Below are 20,903 nucleotides of genomic sequence, written 5' to 3'. Positions count from 1 at the left end.
TCGTGACTTTGGAGAAATGACCTCGAATTCTCACGCTAACATGGCGAAGGTCAAAATAAATCTCACGATTATAAAAATTATAAAATTCGAGGACGAATAATATTAAATAAGACGTCATTTTCTTGACGGGTTTTCCGATTTGTTTCATTTTGATGTATAATCAGCTACATATTTGATCTAATTTTGAATTTACCTTTCCTGTATGGCGGGGTGGGGTGGGTGTGGTCGGTGGGTGAGCACTTGTGGAGTGGCAGGTAAAGTATGGAAAAGATGCTAGGATTGGACGATAAACCCACACCTCCGTGCACAAATTGGCGTGCACGTAAAATTCGATGTGGAAATGCCACTTCCCGTGCAGCATTCTCCTTCCTAGTTAGCTGATCGAAGTAATGTGTAGACGATGGCACAGAAAAACGAGGTGTTGTGTTCACTTTGGCGTACACGTGAAAGAACCTCTCTCTCTCTCTCCCCCCCCCCCTCTCTCTCTCTCTCCCTCTCTCATTCATTTTGATTCTGATTGTTAACAACTACTTTGCCCTTGTGACGATTTCTTTTAATTCATCTTTGTCCTTGTGACCTATTTTCATTCTACCGGTAACTGATATCCTTATATAGAATATAATGTTATTATGACGTTTATATGACCCAGTTATTCAACCAACCAGAGTGATGTATAATATTGTAAGGAATGATTTATCAATGAATGTGATATTAATACTATAACACGTTTAAAGGGCCACCAACAGACTGGGTGATTTATCAATAAATGTGAAATTAATATTATAGCACGTTTCAAGTGCCAACAACAGAAAGGATGATTTAAAGATCCACCAACAGACTGGGTGAGAGACTCGCCAAGAAATAAAATTGGGTTTAGCGATCTATTTTTTGTTACTGACAAAGCTATATGCACTGGGTTAGATACATTTCACAAGGTCACCTGCAGATTTCAGCATAGATCACGAGATGTAAACAGGGCTAGCGCTAACACTAACCCCAACCCTACCCCAAGACCTAGTCCTAAGCCTTACCCTAACCCTAACCCTAACCCAAAATCCTCGTCAACAATCACATGCCCTACCCCTGTTTACATCTCGTGACCTTGGGTAAATCTGCAGATGGGCTTGTGAAATAGACCTAGCCATAGGTGTTGTGCTATGAGGGTCAGATTGCTCGGGCAGTGGTGTTTTCGCCCATTCTTTATAGAATTTTAACTGCCAAGGGATCTTTTACGTGCATGTAACACACCGTCCTTCACCGCTTACAGTGTTAAGCGGATACCACGCTAAAACAAATCAATTGTAATTTTCTCGGCCAACCCAAATGTATCCTTTAAAAATGACGTGTATGAAAACGGAAATAATTTGTAAAACTTGGCTATAAATAGTTGTGCTTGTGTAGTGTTGATAGTTTTCATAAACGGGTTTTTAATATTTGTCTGGTACAAACTTTAAACGAATATATAATATGTAGGACTTGTTACTTCTCATGCTGTTATTATAGTGTATGTTTGGCCAAGTGTTGTGAATCTATTAATAGATGAGGGTATTTCTAGAACGTGAGGATTAGAACAGGATACAGAGTAATCTCCTCGTGACTGGGACAGGTAGGATCTTTATAATTATTATACCATTTGGTCTGTGTATATGTCCTGCTCACTGTTTGTACTTCGTGTAAGCTACAATTATTCCCTCATTTTCAAACTTTGTGTTCATATATTCCCCAGTTTGATATGACTCTACCTAAAGCCTTGTTGTTATGATAGTAGACCAACTTGATGTATTTATTTATTTTGATCTTGTTGCTATGGTGATTTATATTACATGGATTACGTCATCTTGAGACTAACATGTATGAATAGTAGCTCTGGTTTATTATTTTAAAATAATAATATTTTACTTCATTTGTAACTGATTTGGGGATCAGGCCTATGTCAACCCTTTCAAGGAATTGTTTAGGGACATTGATATACATCCAGACTATACCTGGATGTCTTCCCTATAACGTGAGCCGAATTACGGGAATTTACACCGACATTTAATTGACAGCTTTCTGTTTTGTCAGTTTTCACAAAAAGACGCTTCGTATATTAAGTGTTATTATTTGAAGGGCACCTTTGGTATAGTTTCTAGTATTCGATGATACGGGTGATAGCGTTGTTCGTGAAGGGCACCTGTCGTAATAAAGTCACCTACTTAAAGGTTTTGTTGTCATATTCTCACTGCTACGTGTGGTTAAAAATAGCTACACGGTGGTACACAATGTCAAACATTCTAAGTACTGACTACGACTATGTAAACGTTATAATAGAATACAACCTTGTTGATGGGCGTTTAGAATTATCATTCACTTTCTTTGAACCCATTCTACTGATAGCTATACAAAGTCATAAAAATACCTGACATTTTACCTGGGAAATTATTCTACAATTATCTCCCTTTAACTACGGATTTGAAAATGAAAAATGAAATGAGGTTTAACGTCCTATTTTTCTGTATCTACCGGGTTAAATGAAGACAGTAATACGCCACGCATTATTGTGATATGAGAAACATTTGGACCGGATAGTGGCGGTTTCGCCAACCCTTGATCGGAGGTTATTTTACGTACATGCCAACCTGTACAACACACCCCGTACTTTTTGCACCATCCGAACGACTAGACATCAGAAAAACGTTAGAATTGATTACCACATGAACAAAACTCTTGAAATAAGAAAACAGGAATGATATTCGACTTAATTTGCCCAGTCGGTGCAGAAAAGTGGGACGTTAAACCCCATTTTATTTCATGTCTAAGTGTAGGATTCGTGGAACTATTTGAATAGAATTTGTTTGAAATAATCACAGAATTACGGTATAACTATCTATTGCTAGATGGCCCGTGTTGTATGTATAACGCCAAAGTTGTAGATTATCGCGCGTGTATGACATTCATGGGTGTATGTGACAACTAACAAGGATACACGGGACACAATTACTGAGCGACCTAGTTGAAACATCTCTCGGTAATAAGCAGTAAATGTATTCCATAGAATTGTGATTTGTATATTCCACTTCAATTTATAAATCGTACGTAACTAACATTCGAAAAATAAATGGTAGCTAGCTTGTTTTCTCTCTTGTTCATAAATGTCATTGAAACAATTAAAATGACAAGGAGTTGGCTGCGTTTCTCTTAAGTAGGAGTGTAGTCTATAAAATAGTTACAATGTGGCGGGAATTTATTGACGAGCAGTAAAACAGCCGTTTCATTAACTAAGAATTTGTACTAAGATTGTAACCCAAATATAACGGCCACATTCTTACAATATTTTAATTAAATACTTAGTGCTTGCCTCATTTATATCTAACCCTAACCCTAGGTCAGCGCTTTTGTGAAGACTTAATGTCTCTCCCCCAAGTTCTTAAACCTAACCCACACTCCACATATGACGTCACATGTGTTAGACAGTATCCCATATACTCCACGAATAATAATAATAATAATAATAATAAAAACTTTATTTAATAAGGCAACATAATTAGTTTGCAAGAAAAACTAATCTTCCATAGGTCCCTCCTAAGCTACAAAAAGACATATATACATGTAATATCAGGATAAATTCAAAATCATTTGAAATGCAATAACATTTTAAAGTGGCAAGTTTGAGAAGTAACTCCCAAACTACAAAACATATACATTATACTAGTAGAATATAGGAAGAACACTATAATGACACACAAAATAAGATAGAATGCAGTTGCAACTTACAAATAATAAGTATGTCATCAGTTGAATATTATGGTTTCTTCAGTGCTCAATATAAATGAGTTTTAAGTTTTTAATCTTAATATTTTCAACATTTTTACATAGGTTTATATTATAGAATTGTACCTAATAACCTAAGATGTTGTCTTGTCGAATTCCTCTCTCTCTCTCTCTCTCTCTCTCTCTCTCTCTGTACTTAATGACCTAGCAGGTCTAATATTCCCATAAAAGATAATATCAGATACTGGTTTCCTGTATTACATGTTAACAAAATATATCATAGCCACATTTTAAATAAACTAGGGTTTAACGTCCCGTTGTTTTACGCCAACCAGACGAATGAAGGTGGATTATTTGGTTTTAACCTATTATAGACGAAATAAGTGAAACTCCTTGGTTAAGGTCAAATTCACACTCTAACCTTTAAAAGGGCGAAGTGCTGAATTGGGTTATTTCCATTTGTGATGGGGCAAGATCTATGTACACGATATTTATTTTTTGATTTTTTTTTTTGAGAGAGAGAGAGAGAGAGAGAGAGAGGGGGAGGGGGTTAGCGTCCACTCGACATAAGGGCATTTCGGAACTAACATAATATGGTTCAATTTTATTTTAATAATACGCAAGATAGACCACATTCATTAGCCTGGCTGGTACAAAATCTAGGTCATTTCGAGACTAACATATGGTTCAATTTCTGTTTCAATATTTCGCTTGCGTGTTGGGGGTCTTTAACAGTGGGAGGAAACCGGAGGACCCGGAGAAATCTCAACAGGATGGACAAGCGACCCTGCTCCCTGTCAGTTGGTTTCGATCCCAGCTTTGTAAGTGACAACGAATTTTGGGGCCTTTTCCCCAGCTAAAGACCACAGTGCACAAGGCTATTATTGAAATCTAAAATAGTGTTAGTTTCAAGATTACCAGGTCTCTCTCTCTCTCTCTCTCTCTCTCTCTCTCCCTCCCTCTCTCTCTCTCCCCCTCTCTCTCTCTCTCTCTCTTAACCAGTTTCATTCTTCAGCGTGTGGGAGAATCGCTTGAATATTTTGAAAGCCAGCCAGTCTAATTTAATATTCTGTCGGTTAATTCATTGAACTCATCAAATTCAACATCCATGCAGCTTCAAACATATTATTCAACCATGGACCTTATAATACAACATTGTTTAACAGATGTCAATCAAACACTCCTCTAATAATCTTAGTACTCCTTCTTACAATTATATTCGACTGTAATATTACATTGCAATAATATTTTGGTGATTCAGTGAGTAAGACGCTGGCTCGCTAACGGGGTGGTGTCGGATTATCTCTAGATATTGTCCGAGACTTCCCCCCTACACGTTAACGAAATGAAATGAAATGGGGTTTAACGCCTTACTGTTCTGCCCCTAAACTGGGCTACTGAAGACGGGCATAAGCCATACAGATACAGTGTGCTATGAGGGAAATTTTGCCCGGGCAGCGGCGCTACGGCCTACTCTTATATCGAGGGATCTTTTACATGCACGCCAATGTGTACACGGGACCTCGGTTTTTCGTCCCATCCGAACGACTGACAGCTGTTCTTGTCCGGCCCTCCATCCTGCATCACTGACAAGGGGAAACCACGCCGGAAAATCTGGATGAACTTTCTCGGCCAATGCAGGGATCGAACACCCGACCTCCAGGCTAACGAGCCAGCGTCTTACCCACTTAGTCACGTGATCCCGAACCTTTGACAGTTGGAAATGGAGGTAAGAAAAAGCTGTAGTGCTCGTCTTCATTAGCCCGGTCAGTGTAGACAAGTAGGACGTTAAACCCCATTTCATTTTAATGATATTTTGGGACTTGTTGTTGTTCTTAGTGTTTAACGTCCGCTTCCATCGAAGGTGATATCGCAGAGTCTTATTTTTCATTTTCATTATCTCAGCGCACGCGCAATTGTCTTTCCTGCGGGAGGAAACCGGAGTACCCGGAGTAAATCCACTAGGTTGAGAAGGCACCCCCACGCCACATACGCTCACACCAGGGATCGAAACCACAACCGCAAGTCAGAGATGACCGGCCAGCTAGAGGTCGAATCGCGGCACTCTAGACCACCCTTCCCTCGCACCCAACCACGCACGCACGCACGCACGCACGCTGGAGAACCTGCTCTAAATATCCCCGTATAGCCTCTTGGTCCCGTGAATACGTTAAAGATCCCCTGACAGTTTGAAATCTAAATACGAGTGCGTGGGATTTAACCGAATGCTTTGAAAGCCTCAACGTGTCGTAGCGCGATCCGTGATGCCTGAATGTGTTATTTGACTTAGTTAATGGACATTGTTTGACACAGCGCCGATGTTTTGTAGTTCTGTTGAATACGTTTTATTTGTGTTATAAAGAAGTCACTCGCTTGAATGTGAAAAGTGAATTTAAAAGGGTAAATGAAACTTCTCGTCGCTAAAACAAACAAATTTGATAGACAAACATTTTTAGCAAGTCTTCACTCCGTGACCTGTCAAATGTACCCCCCCCCCCAACACCCCTGAACTTTAATCCATTCCTGGGTAGGTCAATGGTGGATATGGGCATAGTGAATTATATAATAGTTGGATTCACATACTAATTTACCATCGGTACAAATACCGTTTTCGAGTTCAGGTATAGTGAAGTCCTGGAAAGATCTTGACAGTTCATATTTGGCGCCTACTACGTATCCACCCCTTGTTGTAAATATTTATTAATGTATGGTCAATACAATGTTGGCACCTTTGATTCTTTCTTCTGCATGGAGAAAGTTCATAAGGATTTTCCGGCGTGGTTCCGCCTTGCCAGTGGCGTAGCACAGCAGCAGAGAACCGCGGTGGATGAGTGAGTAGAACGTTTGATCGCTAACCTGGAGTTCCCTTGTTCAATCCCTGCATTGGCCGAAAAAGTTCATCGGGATTTTATGGCGTGGTTTCCCCTTGTCAGTGGTGTGGGACAAAGGTTCTGGCAAGGGACAAGATATAGTCGTTCGGATGGGACGAAAAACCGAGGTCCCGTGTACACATTGGCGTGAACGTAAACCCTTGGCAGTTGGAATTTGATATAATAGGAGTGACGCTGACCAGGTAAAATTTCCGATCTTTTCAGGGGGACATTGCTCCCCCTTGCTACCCCCCACCCTCCCCGCCCAACTACAGGCCTGATGGCGTATGTCCGTCTTCATTAGCCCAGTCGGAGCAGAACAGTAGGACGTTACACCCCATTTCATTTCCTCTGCTGCCTAATAAACCCAATATAATTTTGACACCAAACCTGCCCTTGCGAATAACCCGGGGTTATTTTTAGCTCCCACGTGACATAATCAGTGACCATGTAACAGGTGTGAAGTATATTGTTTTCACCATCCGACATGTGTTGTGGATGGACTGGATAACCTGATCTAAATGACGCCAGACTGGTTCCCACGTCACCATCCGACCTGTTTCATGGATGGAATTAACCTGATTGTGTGGCCAGAATAAAAATAATCAATAAACCTCCGCTCTCTAACCTAATATATTCTACAATGCCGTGTATTATGCCGAATTTACTGAGTATAAATGGTTTGATCTACGAATTAAATTGACCACTTCCTGATATATTCAGAGATTTCACAGGGTCCACTGGAGGTACCCTCAGGGGGTGTGTTCGTCCCTGTCACCTCCCAGGGCTATTCTACACATTATTAGTGTTAAAATGGTACCGTAAAATGACCAACGTCACACGCTGAACAAATATTCTATTCATGCAAAAGATGTAAAAATACACCAAATTTCCCTGTAAATATATTCAATACTGGAAATGTATTTGAGATAAATTTTTTACCATAAAAATTTCATCAGTATATAACATGTTTGTTATCGTATATCGCCCACTGAAAGAACGGCGTGCGATGTGATTCTACAGCCCGCTACTAAACTATTCTATTATTGGCCATAGAAGAAATTCAGATCGATCAATCGGTTTTTCCGTACTCAATTCTAAGTGTAACAGAAGCAATCGCAGTACTTCGTGTCCTTCAGTCCATGCTGGCAATGTCATACCAGGGTAGTAAACATTAAATTGTTTATTGAAAATCTACACAGTACTCTATAAACATCGTGTGTGATCTTACAGGGAAAGTGTTCTGATGTTCTAGTGTTTAAACATCTGGCAAAATGTAGCAACATGGCCAGGTTATGTAAGTATAAACATCTATGTTGTGATTATATGGCGAGATGCCGATATTTCGTAAACACTTTTAGAATTCCTGTGTATTTCCCAGAACAGTAGGGGCATCTAGGGACGGAACTGTGTGTGGGGTGGGGTGGGGTGGGGGTGAGGGACATCAGTTGATTCATAGATCATAGGTGTGCCGCGTGCGTGGGTTTCACTCTGGCAAAAACATGAATTCACATGCGTAATACTCAATTATACTCATGTTATAAGTGTTATCTGACCATCAGAATTCTGCTAAATCTTCCCCCTAGCTCCTCCGCGGAGCATGCATACCGCCCTAAAAAGCTAAGCTCGTGGCTGCATCAGTCGGTCTCATGTTTGCTACCCCCCCCCCACCCCAAACAAAATAGATATGTACGCCCCTAGGTGCATTACTCCTCAAATTATTTTTTAATGAGGGGGTCCTGGGGTCGAGCCCGGTGTTGACGGTGATATTTCTGCGTATATTATCCTGTCAGTTGTGCACGATTGGGAGCGTTGGTAAACCTACAAACATTGAAAGTTGGAACTCAACAAAGAATGGGTGGTAAGGTCGCTGTTGGGGCACATAGCACAATACATGGCTGATGTGCATCTCATTAGCCCGGTTGACACAGGTCGTTAAATCTCATTTCATTTCATTTTGTCTGATTATGTTTCTAATAATGGGAGTTGGATGGCCGAATAGTTAGCACATGCGCGTTGTATCATAAGGTCTGTCATTGAGTCAACTGGCGTGGTTTCGAATCCCTAGTTGTACGTTACAAGGAGTAGCTAGGGTCGCCTGTCCAACCTCGGGGGGTTTCTCCGGGTCCTTCCGTTTCCTCCCACTTCTACAAACCCCTACGCGCAAGCGAATTATTGAAATAAAATTAAACCATATGTTAGTCCCGAAATTACCTAGTTTGTGTCGAGTGGACGTTAAACCCATCTCTCTCTCTCTCTCTCTCTCTCTCTCTCTGGCACTTTAGCGTTGAAGCCTTATTTACAGTATGCGACGGTCTTTTCGTTTGACTTAGCGACAGGGACTGAGGAAAGGGAACGCAGTGACGCGCCTTTTGTTATTGGTTTATCGTTCCTCTGAAATTGAAAAAAAATGCGTATTTTCCATTCGGGTTTCAAGGCTATCGTGTGTAATATAACCTTATATTACCCAACCAGTGTAAAACCGTAACTCAGCATGCTACAAATCAACACAAGCATGTCCCAAATTTAATTAGTTGACACAATGTAACACTGTATAATAAATAGATTACATCAAGCCGTGGTATAATAAATAGATTACATCAAGCCGTGGTATAATAAATATATTTCATACTGTAGTTAAATCAACAATTGCCAATCCACGAATCTTCTTTTTTAGGGGTGTACAATACTTATTTCCGGTTGATGTAAACATAATTAATTTTTTGTTTCCTATTATATAATTTACAACCAGGCTTGTACAGTCATCTGGCATGTTCGAGAGGCGTCTGTAAATTTACAATTTGGCAACTAAACGATAGAAGGAGGTGCTCGTGTCATAAAATATGGAGCGAAAACTACGACATAATTCCCCCTCTTTATAATGTGTATTATACTAATGTACGTGCAATCGAAATATGCAGATTTTTCCGTGATGCAGAACGGAGGACCTGACAAGGACAGCTGTCTAGTCCTTCGGATGAGACGAAAAACCGAGGTCCCGTGTATACATTGAAATGCACGTAAAAGATCCCTTGGCAGTTGGAATTCGATATAAGAGTAGACGATAGTGCCGCTGCCCGGGCAAAATTTCCCTCATAGCACACTGTGTGGCGTATGCCCGTCTTCATTAGCCCAGTATAGGAGCAGAACAGTAGGACGTTAAATCCCATTTCATTTCAGTTAAAGCGAGATCAAGCCGGCTATTGAAGATGGGGAAGACAACTCCTGACGTTGTTAATGATGGAATAAGACTACTAATTCTCCCTAACAATTGACTTCCTTCAATGTTAAATCAATGTCATAACGTGGTTTTGAACATGATCTTGATTTTATAATGGCCCAGATGCCAGTTAGTTAGAGAATGGCATCATTATATGTCCGTAGTTGAATATTTTCTCGGCATATCTAGTAATTATAGGAAAATGTCGTAGAAGAGTTCTATAATTTATTTAAATGAAAGATATGTTTTTATTTCTATTTGTGTAAATAGTTGATTATTGAGAAGTGAAGATTCTGTGTAAGTCACAATAAAACACGACGTTCCTTTATTTCTCGTTTGTTGTCTTTATTTCCATATTGTATTAACCGAGGGTGGGGGGGCGAATGGTTAGCAGGTGCGCGCTGTATCATAAGGTCTGTCATTGAGTCAATTGGCGTGGATCGCGTGTCCAACCTCATGGGTTTTCTCCGGGGCCTCCGCCCCCCACTGCTAAAGACCCTACGCGCAAGCGAATTATTGAAATAAAACTGAACCATATGTTAGTCCCGAAATTTACAGTTCCAACTCGTATCTTGATCCGAATCTACGTCACGTGTCTTTAAGGTTATTACAATGACTATAATCTATTTCAGGCCGAGCTCGTATCTTGAAATAAAATGAAATGGGGTTTAATATCACTTTTTTCTGCGCAAATCCCCGTATCTTCAATGAAAAAAAAATGAAATGAAATAGGGTTTAACGTCCTACTCCCACTGGGCTATGAGGAGAAAATTTGCCCGGGCAGCGGCACTATGGCCTACTCTTATAACAAATTCCAACTGCCAAGGGATCTTTTACGCATTCGAACAACTAGGCAGCTGTCTTTGTAAGGTCCTCCGTCCAACGCCACTGACAAGGGAAAACCACGTCGAAAAATCCAGATGAACTTTCTCGGTCAATGCAGCGATCGAACACTCGACTTCCAGGCTAGTGAGCCAGCGTCTTACCCACTTAGCCCCATGGTCTCAATATCTTAAATGTGGTCTCAGCCATTATTAATTAGAAATGATTTATGACCTATAGTGTTTAATTTTTAACACTGGTCCTGACATGCTACTATATTATATTGACACGTCTTATTACCACATCTAACACGTCACATCTTTATACGTCTCATGATGGACACCTGTCACGTATCAATCAAAATCATCTTTGAACCCCCTGCACTTGGAACTCTTTATACACCCCTGGTGTGAGATAAAAGGCGTTTTGTTCAGACACGACCTTGTGTTTATCAACAACTGACGAATGGCCTCTCTCTCTCTGTCTCAGCAATCAATTTCATCGGTCAATCAAATTCTATTTTATCTCATATGACATTGGCCCACATTTTGGAAATGATATGACTGTTCTGCACCGACTGGGCTAATGAAGACAGGGGCGCACCATACAGTGTGCTTTGAGGGAATTTTGCCCGGAAAGCGTCACTACGCCTACTTTTAAATTGAATTCCAACTGTCAAGGGTTCTTTTACGTACACGGAGCTTGGTTTTTCGTCCCAACCGAACGACAATTTGTTGTCCTTAGGCAAGCCTTCCGTCCTGCACCACTGTTAAGGGGGAACCACACCTGAAAATCTCAGTGAACTCTCTCGGCATGCAAATGGTGTCTTTACGCCACGTCACGTCTTAAAATAAGATTTGAAAGTTCTAAGAGTTAATCAGGATTTTAGATTACCATACAAAATGACTTTATGGTGTTAAGTGAAATGAAATGGGGTTTAACGTCCTACTGTTCTGCTCCTAAACTGGACAAATGAAGACGGACATACGCCATACAGTGTGCTATGAGGGAAATTTTGCCTGGGCAGCAGCACTACAGCCTACTCTTATATCGAATTCAGACTGTCAAGGGATATTTTACGTGCACGCCAATGTGTACACGGGACCTCGGTTTGTCGTACCATCCGAACGACTAGACAGCTGTCCTTGTCAAGCCCTCCGTCTATGGTGTTAAGCCATATATTGATACCGTACTTGATGGTGTTAAACCGTATTTTGATACCATGTATTCAAGATTTACGATGTATCCTAGTTTAATAATATTAAATGAATATCGCTTGACTCAAAACGATGTACGAAACTATGACTCGAAAACTAAATGATACTGTTTCTTCGTTCACAATGTGAAAACGATAACCCATGTATTTTTTATCAGGAATCAGACGGGTTATTCTCTCGCCATAGACTGTCATGTTAAATCCATACCATTTGGTCGCTTGGCCTGTGGCATATTTTAAACATTCCAATGATATTAATCTTTATAAACAACACGTCACAATTATCTGATACGGGGTTTTTGTTAATGACTACTATGTTCCCATCAAACTCTTTGTCAGGGGTCGGGTTGTGAATTCGCTTTATTGATATCGTCAGTACAATGTAAACAAAACAAATATCCACGGGCAGTATTTGGCCAGGTGAATAGAGTTTGTTTACTGATGGAATAAATGAATATTTTTGATAAGTTAGATAAAGTTTATCAGTAAAACATGGTGAACTTATTGTTTGTATCAAAACACACAAATCGACCAGTCTCTTAACAACTTTAGTCATCTCTACCGTCATCATTTGACAGAGTGGTTGCCACGTGCGTGCTGTATAATAAGGTCTGTCATTGAGTTAACTAGCATGGTTTCGATTCCCCGGTTGTACGTAATAAGGAGTAGGGTCGCCTGTCTAACCTCGTGGGTTTTCTCCGGGTCCTCTAGTTTCCTCCCACTTCTAAAGATGCCTACGCGCAAGCGAATTATGGAAATAAAATTAAACCAAAAGTTAGTCCCGAAATGACCTAGTTTGTGTCGAGTGGACGTTAAACCCCATTTCTCTATTTCTCTCTTTTGCCCACCACCCTCACACACATCGGCCCAATCTTCGTTGCCCTCGACAATGCAGTTCCCCATCACCACCACGTTGGGCCTGACAAGGAACAGTGTCTAGTCGTTTGAATGGGACGAAAAACTGAGTTCCCGTTTCCACCTGAAGATCAAAGATCGAAGTAAAGTGGAGGGGAATATAGCTGTCGGTGCAAAATTTCCCTCAAACCTGACCGCCTTAATGATCCGGAGTGATGTGGAAACGTAAGTCGTTAAAACCCAAGGGGAGAATTCGGTAACAGCTGTTAGATTTCAATGGCGAGACATAATCCACTAGACAGACCATTCTGTGTTGTTTGTTAATGGTTTTATTGTCAAGGAGTCCAACACATGGGACAAGTCGATATATAATATTTAGACAGGTGTTGACAGGGCTGGTCACCATGTCCTTGTAATCTACCGACGACCAGTCAATGATTAACAGCCCCTATCTTGACAAGTGATATATAAACCGCCATGACTGTCTAGTAGGTGTTATTTTTATATCTTCTTAAGTGGAGAGACTTTATCATTAAAGGAGATTTCAAACTTCTAACTAGAATGGGGTTTAGCGTCCCGTCAACACCAAACGTCAGTCAATGTAATTTGTTTTCTATACGAGCAAAGTGAAGTAGGAGAATTGTGCCGGGCAGCGATTATTCTGTCTACTCTTCTTTGAATTAAAACTTTGGAGAGTTCTTTAACGTGCACGTCAATGTGTACACGAGTAGACCCTCATACCACTAGACCCCCCCCCCCCCCACACACACACACACAATTAGGTTTGAACGTGCTATTGGGCTAATGAAGACGGGTATACGTCATACAGTGTACTATGAGGGATGTTGAGCCCGACAGCAGCACTATTATGGTCTACTCTTATATCGAATTCCAACTGCCAAGGGATCTTTACACGCACACCAATATGTAGCCTACACTGGGCCTCGTTTTTCGTCTCATTCTAACGAATAGACAGCTGTCTTGCACCTCAAAGCTACCGACGTATTACCTAACCAGTTACTGGTCGAGAGCTCCACCAAATCGTGAATGATCGAAATACAAGTTGATATGTCTGTTCTTTGAATATGACGTCACAATAACAATATGGTTACGATGACATCACGGTGTGTTACTGGTTGTTATAGTACGCGCGTGCTTGTTTGTAGTTGTACTGCCTCTTTATTTATTTATGATGATTGATATATTGTCATTAAGATGAAATGTTTAGTCATAATGAGGGTAGTATCTCTCGTTGTTATGTCACCCAACAAGTGAATTACAACAACATCTTATTTATTAAACAATATAATTGTCATCTCAATGGGGTATATTACGTAATTTTTATTACATTGCTGATGTGAGGAAAGGACTATTTGATTTCACCTTGTCAGTGTTGCAGAATGGAGGGCCTAGCAAGAAACGTACAGTCACTCGAAAGGGACATAACTCGAGGTTCACTGTGCACGCCGGTGTGCGCGTAAAAACACCATCTTTAATTAGAAATAAGAGTAAGCCCTAGCCCCTCACTCCTGGAAAAATATCTCTCATAGCACACTGTATGACCTATACCCATCTCCATTAGCCCAGTCGAAGCAGAAAAATAGAACGTTAAAACTCCGTCCCATGTCATGTCAAACCTAACTGTATTTTTTAATTAAGAAAGGTTTTATTTTTCCTATCTATGTCAACGACTCAAAACTCGTTTATATTTATGATGAATTTACACGAAGTAGACCCCAATGTTGACTTTTGGAACACTGTAACTGATCGAACATCTGACATAAAAACCACCAGACGGGAAGGGCAGACAATCGGACTATTGTCTGTGCAGCTCTCAAATAAACCCTTGGTGTTACCCACTCAAAATATTTATAGTTCTCGAAAGCCCTCAGTGTCTGGTAAAATTTGTTGATAACCTGCTTCCAATAATACATTGATTGTTCCAATACATCCCAGATAGTAACAGGATTATATTGATGACGTATCACAGATTGTAACAGGATTATATTGATGACGTATCACAGATTGTAACAGAGTTATATTGATGACATATCACAGATTGTAACAGGATTATATTGATGACATATCACAGATTGTAACAGGCTTATATTGATGACGTATCACAGATTGTAACAGGCTTATATTGATGATGTATCACAGATTGTAACAGGATTATATTGATGACGTATCGTCGGCGGCAACTAATAAATGAAACCAGTAACATATGACATTATCAATTTAACTGCTAATAAATAAAATAGAGAAATGGGGTTTAACTTCCACTCAACAAAACATGTCCTTTTGAGACTAACGCACGATAAATGTTTTATCTGAACAATTAGCTTGCTCGGGGTAGTTTTATAAATAGGGATACGTGTGACTGGAGACTTCAGATGGGATAAGTGTGACCAGGGTCGTAATTAGCTCAGAGCAACGAAGGGGGTGGGAAGTGTTCTCAGGGGTGTTGTAAAATTGCTATTCACACCCACGATGTGTTCTTGTTTCAAATTATCTTTTAATGTTATTAAATGTTATTTCACGGTATTGAAAAAAAAGGGAAAAATATTAAATCATTAAATTCTTACATTTATTTTGTCATAGTAACGTATATTACGTTAATTGCTAACAATTACCACTCCCTCCGACAAACGTAATCTGTTAACAATTACCACTCCGACGTGCGTAATTTCCCTGAAATAATTTTAACATACTGGTAGAAGAATCACGGTAATGAGCCATAAATTAGAAACTATAGGAGACATGCCACCCTTTCCCCGTCTACCTCTAAACCCGATTTTAATTTGATAATAATACAAGATTGGGGTCTTAGCGGGTGTATAATTTGATAACAGTGTCGATAGGAGGTTTAGCCGGTGTATAATTTGATGATAACAATTTAGATATGGTTTTAGCATGTTTTTGATAATAACAATCAATACCTGTGTGATTTGACCAAGATAGTTGGGTATTTTAAGAGCTAAGTAATTGGCAGTAATACGTGTTACATCCATCCCTACCGTTCTTAGTGTTGCAAGTACATGTACAATAAGCGTTCTGGATGGACGATGTACATTTTACCATGGCCTCGCATGTTAAATGTACACCGTCCGTGGTTTTCCTTTGTTATGTTTTGGTAGCGCCACTCCTAAGTTCATCCTAATTTTAGCAGATGTCCAGAATCACTTACGTTAAGCACCGAGATATTCTACACACATATAACCATCTACTTCATACTTCGTGGTTCCCCCCTTGTCAGTGATGCAGGACGGAGGGCCTGACAAGGACAGCTGTCTAGTCATTCGGATGAGACGAAAAACCGAGGTCCCGTGTACACATTGGCGTGCACGTAAAAGATCCCTTGACAGTTGGAATTCGATATAAGAGTAGGCCGTAGTGCCGCTGTCCGGGCAAAATTACCCTCATAGCACACTGTATGGCGTATGCCCGTCTTCATTAGCCCAGTTCGGAGCAAAACAGTAGGACGTTAAACCCCATTTCATTTCATTTCACTTCATACTTCGAGAATAAATCTCTGCCCTTAATGGTAGCCATATCTAACAATAAGTATACTGTTTTGTAATGGCGGTTCCACTCCGCTTCTCGTCTGTCACACAAACTAAATAAACTGTTTTAATTTTATTAAATGGAAGTAGAATATGTACTTTCCCTACATTCTCGACGTTACAGTGCTAGGACTATCTAGAAAAAAGTGCTAAATTTTGGATGTTTGGGTTTGGTCCGGTTCACTGATTTTAATTGCTTGGTATGCTGATCTAAACAACATGTCCGTCTTGAGTAGTATTGCCCTAATATAAATTACATAAGCGTTGACAACTATTAACCTGCCAGTGGGAGTATCAAATAACTTAACATTTTAATTTCTAAAATAAAAATCTCATTTCATATAAAGTCTTTGAAATCAGTTGTTTAGTCTTCCAAAAACCAAGTTTTATCATGCTGAGCTATTTTTGTACGCCCATATTTTCAAGTGGACGTGTATTGAGTCGCCCCTGTCAGTCCACAATTTATTTGTGGACACGCGGTTCCTTTTGATATTGGCATTTTATCCAATATTAAAAGCTGTTCTAACATATCACCATTCCACCCTTATGATGGTTGAGTTCGAATTTCATGAAAATCGGATTGAAACTGCCCGCTCCTCGTTCGCAAATAATATAAAAGTATATAATACCAAGGTTGTGGACACTGTAGAAGTCACAATTTTTTTATCCTATTTTGATCAAACTTAAAATATATGTCTATATTCCACGGATTTTTGTTTCTTTCCATATTCGCACATATCGGTCTGTAACCTCCTAGATTATGGACCCCGGGTGTACCAAAAATTACAGTTTATACCCGATTTTAAAAACCGTTTAAATATACACCGTTACACCCTGGGTTTGAATTTTGTGATAATCGGATCGAAGGCTGTGGTCCCTCTAACAATTTGTATCCGGTTTTGAAAAAAACTTAATATTATATGTTTATGTATCAAAGATCTCGGTTTGATGTTCGCGTATATCGGGCCTAACTTCTTGCCTTGTGGCCCCTATTGTACGAGAAATTGTAAGAATAATACTACGAGTTCTTGATGTTGAAATTTACACGGAAATATTTATTTATGGCTAGGGATATGATATCATATCTTTCTTATCTAAATTATATCCTGGTTATATATATTATATATATCCTGGATATAATATATATAACCAGGATATAATTTAGATAAGAAGCAGGATCTAATTTAGATAAGAAAGATATGATATCATATCCCTAGCCATAAATAAATATTTCCGTGTAAATTTCCACATCAAGAACTCTGTGGTGACAGAAATGAAATGAAATGAAATGGAGTTTTAACGTCCTACTGTTCTGCTCCTAACCTGGGCTAATGAAGACGGGCATACGCCATACAGTGTGCTATAAGGGAAATTTTGCCCGGACAGCGGCACTACGGCCTACTCTTATATCGAATTCCAACTGCCAAGGGATCTTTTACGTGCACGCCAATGTGTACACGACTAGACAGCTTTCCTTGTCAGCCCCTCCGTCCTGCATCACTGACAAGGGAGAACCACGCCGGAAAATCTGGATGCACTTTCTCGGCCAATGCAGGGATCGAACACCCGACCTCCAGGCTAGCGAGCTAGCGTCTTACCCACTTAGCCACGTGATCCCCCTGTGGTGACAGAGAATATAAGTAATATTGTTATAATACATTATTAAAGGTGTACTGTTTTGTTGACATTGACAATAAATTCGCGTTAACAAAATAGTTTATAAAGTCTAGTATTGATGGCGATATTAGCGACCTTTGATTTTGGCTTGCTGTCGTACTGTTGTCTTTTCGCCTCAGAAGTTGATGTAGTCTCTACTTTCAAGGTCACTTTTCGACTTTCGTGTTTTGAAGGGGCGAAAAGTAGAAATTATAAATGGTAGTTATAGGCTTCCATAAGATTGTAAGACAAAATAAACATTTTACCATCGGTTCACGAATGCCTTTAAGTGCCATTTATAACAAGGGACTAGAAGGACGGGGCTAGATATATTCCACAAGTAACTCAAACGGTTACGTCATATTCCTATCTGGAGAGCATGCGCAATAAATACTAAATCAGTTTATGTACATTCATATTACATTATTATTTGTGTTGCGAACCATTTGTGTCAATTTCTAGGTCCTAAATATTAGCGAGTTAGCTCTTTTAAATAACAAATACATGTAGATTGTTTTGGGGTGACCTTTTCCCTGTATGTAAATAATCAGTAAATGTTCATATTTTTGCACCAAAATAGATAATTTTGGATCAAATTTTCTTTTACTGATAATTGATAAGTTCGTAAATAGTATTGTACGATGGATCAATAGGCCATTAATATTTCGATATTGGCCCCTTTCTATAGAAATCAATATATAATTGGCAAGAGTTATACAATCGTAATGTGCTCAACAACCCTTGTTTTACTTGTGAATATTTATCTCCCCAAGAAAAAGTTCCAAAATCATTTAATTGGTTAACATCAAATTGGTCAATATCAAAGTATATGAGTAAAATAATGTAAGATATTTTATACCCTGGCTTAGACAAGCTGCTGTAGATATTACATCAAATTAATAAGCTTATTATTACATTATGTAATATTTGAATCAATTTTTTTAAATTTTATTAAATTGTTATTAAATTTGTTTAATTCTGTGTTTAATTTGATTAGTTTTTCTTATTCTCTTATTCAAATTTCATAGAATCTGATTCCAAACCCATCTAGCTTTAGTGTTACATTCTAAATATAGAGCAGTGTAATATGACACTTATACAATACACCATCTGAATAGATAATAATTGGGCTACTATTTATTGTCTTTGAGAGGTTGATGACAGGATTCTCTTCAACAAATCTTTGAGGTCACATTCCCAAACTTGAAGAAATCCGGCTGATTTCTAGTTGGTCTTAAGACTGGTTAGGTCGATTTAGGATTTAAAATGTCGATCAACTAGCTTATAGTGTTTGGTCTAATGCGGCGCCAACTGTAAACAGGCAGCCTAAATTTATGGCTCTGAGAGTATTATTAAGAAGAATATGTTATTTACAGAGTAAGTACAGTCATTGAACCATATCAAAACAACATTAGTTGGACACTGGTCATTTAATATTATATAGACCCAGCGTACATGGTACTCATTGGGACGGAAATTTTATTTCTCAACGCTTTCAATCTTAATAGATGCTCTGAACTTTGAAATTCGTAAACAGACGATACATTGCACTCAATCCCCCATTGGTAATATTGTTATATAGATAAAACCCGGGCTTGTACGTGACACAGAGTATAGTTACCTGCCTAACCCCGTGGGTATGCTCCGGGTACTGAGGATATATCCTATGTTCTATAGACCCGATGGTTTGTGTCAAGAGGATAACCCCTCTCCCCTCTCTCTGTGTTGGTTTTTCTCCGGGTCCTCCGGGTCCTCCGGTTTCCTCCCACAGCTAAAAGACCTCTACGCGCAAGTGAATTATTGAAATAATTGAACCATATGTTAGTCCCGAAAGGACCCAGTTCGTGTCCAGTCGACGTTAACACACACCCCTCTCTCTCTCTCTCTCTCTCTCTCTCTCTCTCTCTTGTGTACTTTTTGTCTTCATTCATCCATATCAAAACAAGGATTAACTAAATGCATGTTGGTCATTAGCTATACCATTCTACTTACAATATTTATTAAGGGTTTTTAGATAAGGGGTGCCCACTCATGAATAGATTCACTGAACCTTGACATTATTTTATTCAAGATGTCCACGTCTACTTAGGATATCACTTTGATAGTTTTTGATTAAGAGACTTGTTCATTGAACAACATAAATAAAATCTATGATAACAATGACGTGTTTATTATACGGCCACGGGTCACCACCATAGATTTCTTCATTGATTCCGTCTCTTTGATCCGCTCTAACTTATCCTAAATGTTCGCCAAGGTGAGCGCAACACGTGGTAACGATCTGTCCAAAAGCATACACAGTGTAGTGTGAGGCTGACCCTACGGATCACTGTCTAGGCCTTCAGATGGTACATAAATCCGGGTTCCGGTGCACCTATTCAATTGCTGTCCAGGAAAAATTCCATAGCACACTCTATGGTGTGTGTCCGGCTTTATTATTCCGGTTGAAGCAGGAAAATAGCACGTTAAGTCCCGTTTCGTTCACCCAACTATCTTTCATATGAAATGAAATGGGGTTTAACGTCTTACTGTTCTGCTCCGAACTGGGCTAATGAAGATGGGCATACGCCATACAGTGTGATATGATGAAAATTTTATCCATGCAGCGGCACTACGGCCTACCCTTTTTCCGAATTGCAACTGCCAAGGGCTCTTTTACGTGCATGTCAATATGTACACGGGACCTCGGTTTTTCGTCCCCTCCAAACGACTAGACAGCTGTCCTTGTCAGGCCCTCCGTCCTAAATATATGATCGGTTGATTGATTCGCTTGGTTTCCAAAGATTAATTTATTAATAGAAAGAAAAATCAGTGTACAAAAACATATAATTTTATGAGCACAAATATCTCCGGGCAACACGTTGTCACGTGTTCTATCTGTGATTGGTTTCGATTCCTCGGTTGTACGTGACAAAGAGTAGGGTCGCCTGTCCAGCCTCGTGGGTTTTCTC

General features: G+C 39.5%; 1 protein-coding gene across 2 annotated transcripts in view; it reads left to right on the top strand.

The window, feature by feature from the left end:
- Positions 1–1,461: 1,461 nt before the first annotated feature.
- Positions 1,462–20,903, top strand: part of LOC126814712 (carbonic anhydrase 1) — a 45,900-nt gene continuing 26,458 nt past the window's right edge. Inside the window, exon 1 of one of the 2 annotated variants that reach the window (XM_050540071.2) lies at positions 1,462–1,606. The gene's annotated coding sequence lies outside the window, so the exon portion shown is untranslated. Of the gene's footprint in view, positions 1,607–7,766; positions 7,918–20,903 lie in introns of those variants that run through there. The other variant, XM_050540070.2, reaches the window with a different exon arrangement.

Source organism: Patella vulgata, chromosome 3 (assembly GCF_932274485.2).
Source record: "Patella vulgata chromosome 3, xgPatVulg1.2, whole genome shotgun sequence".
In the NCBI taxonomy this organism is placed as follows: Eukaryota; Metazoa; Mollusca; class Gastropoda; family Patellidae; genus Patella; species Patella vulgata.
Note: the sequence above shows the minus strand (reverse complement) of the source record. Positions and strands in the feature narration are given on the sequence as shown.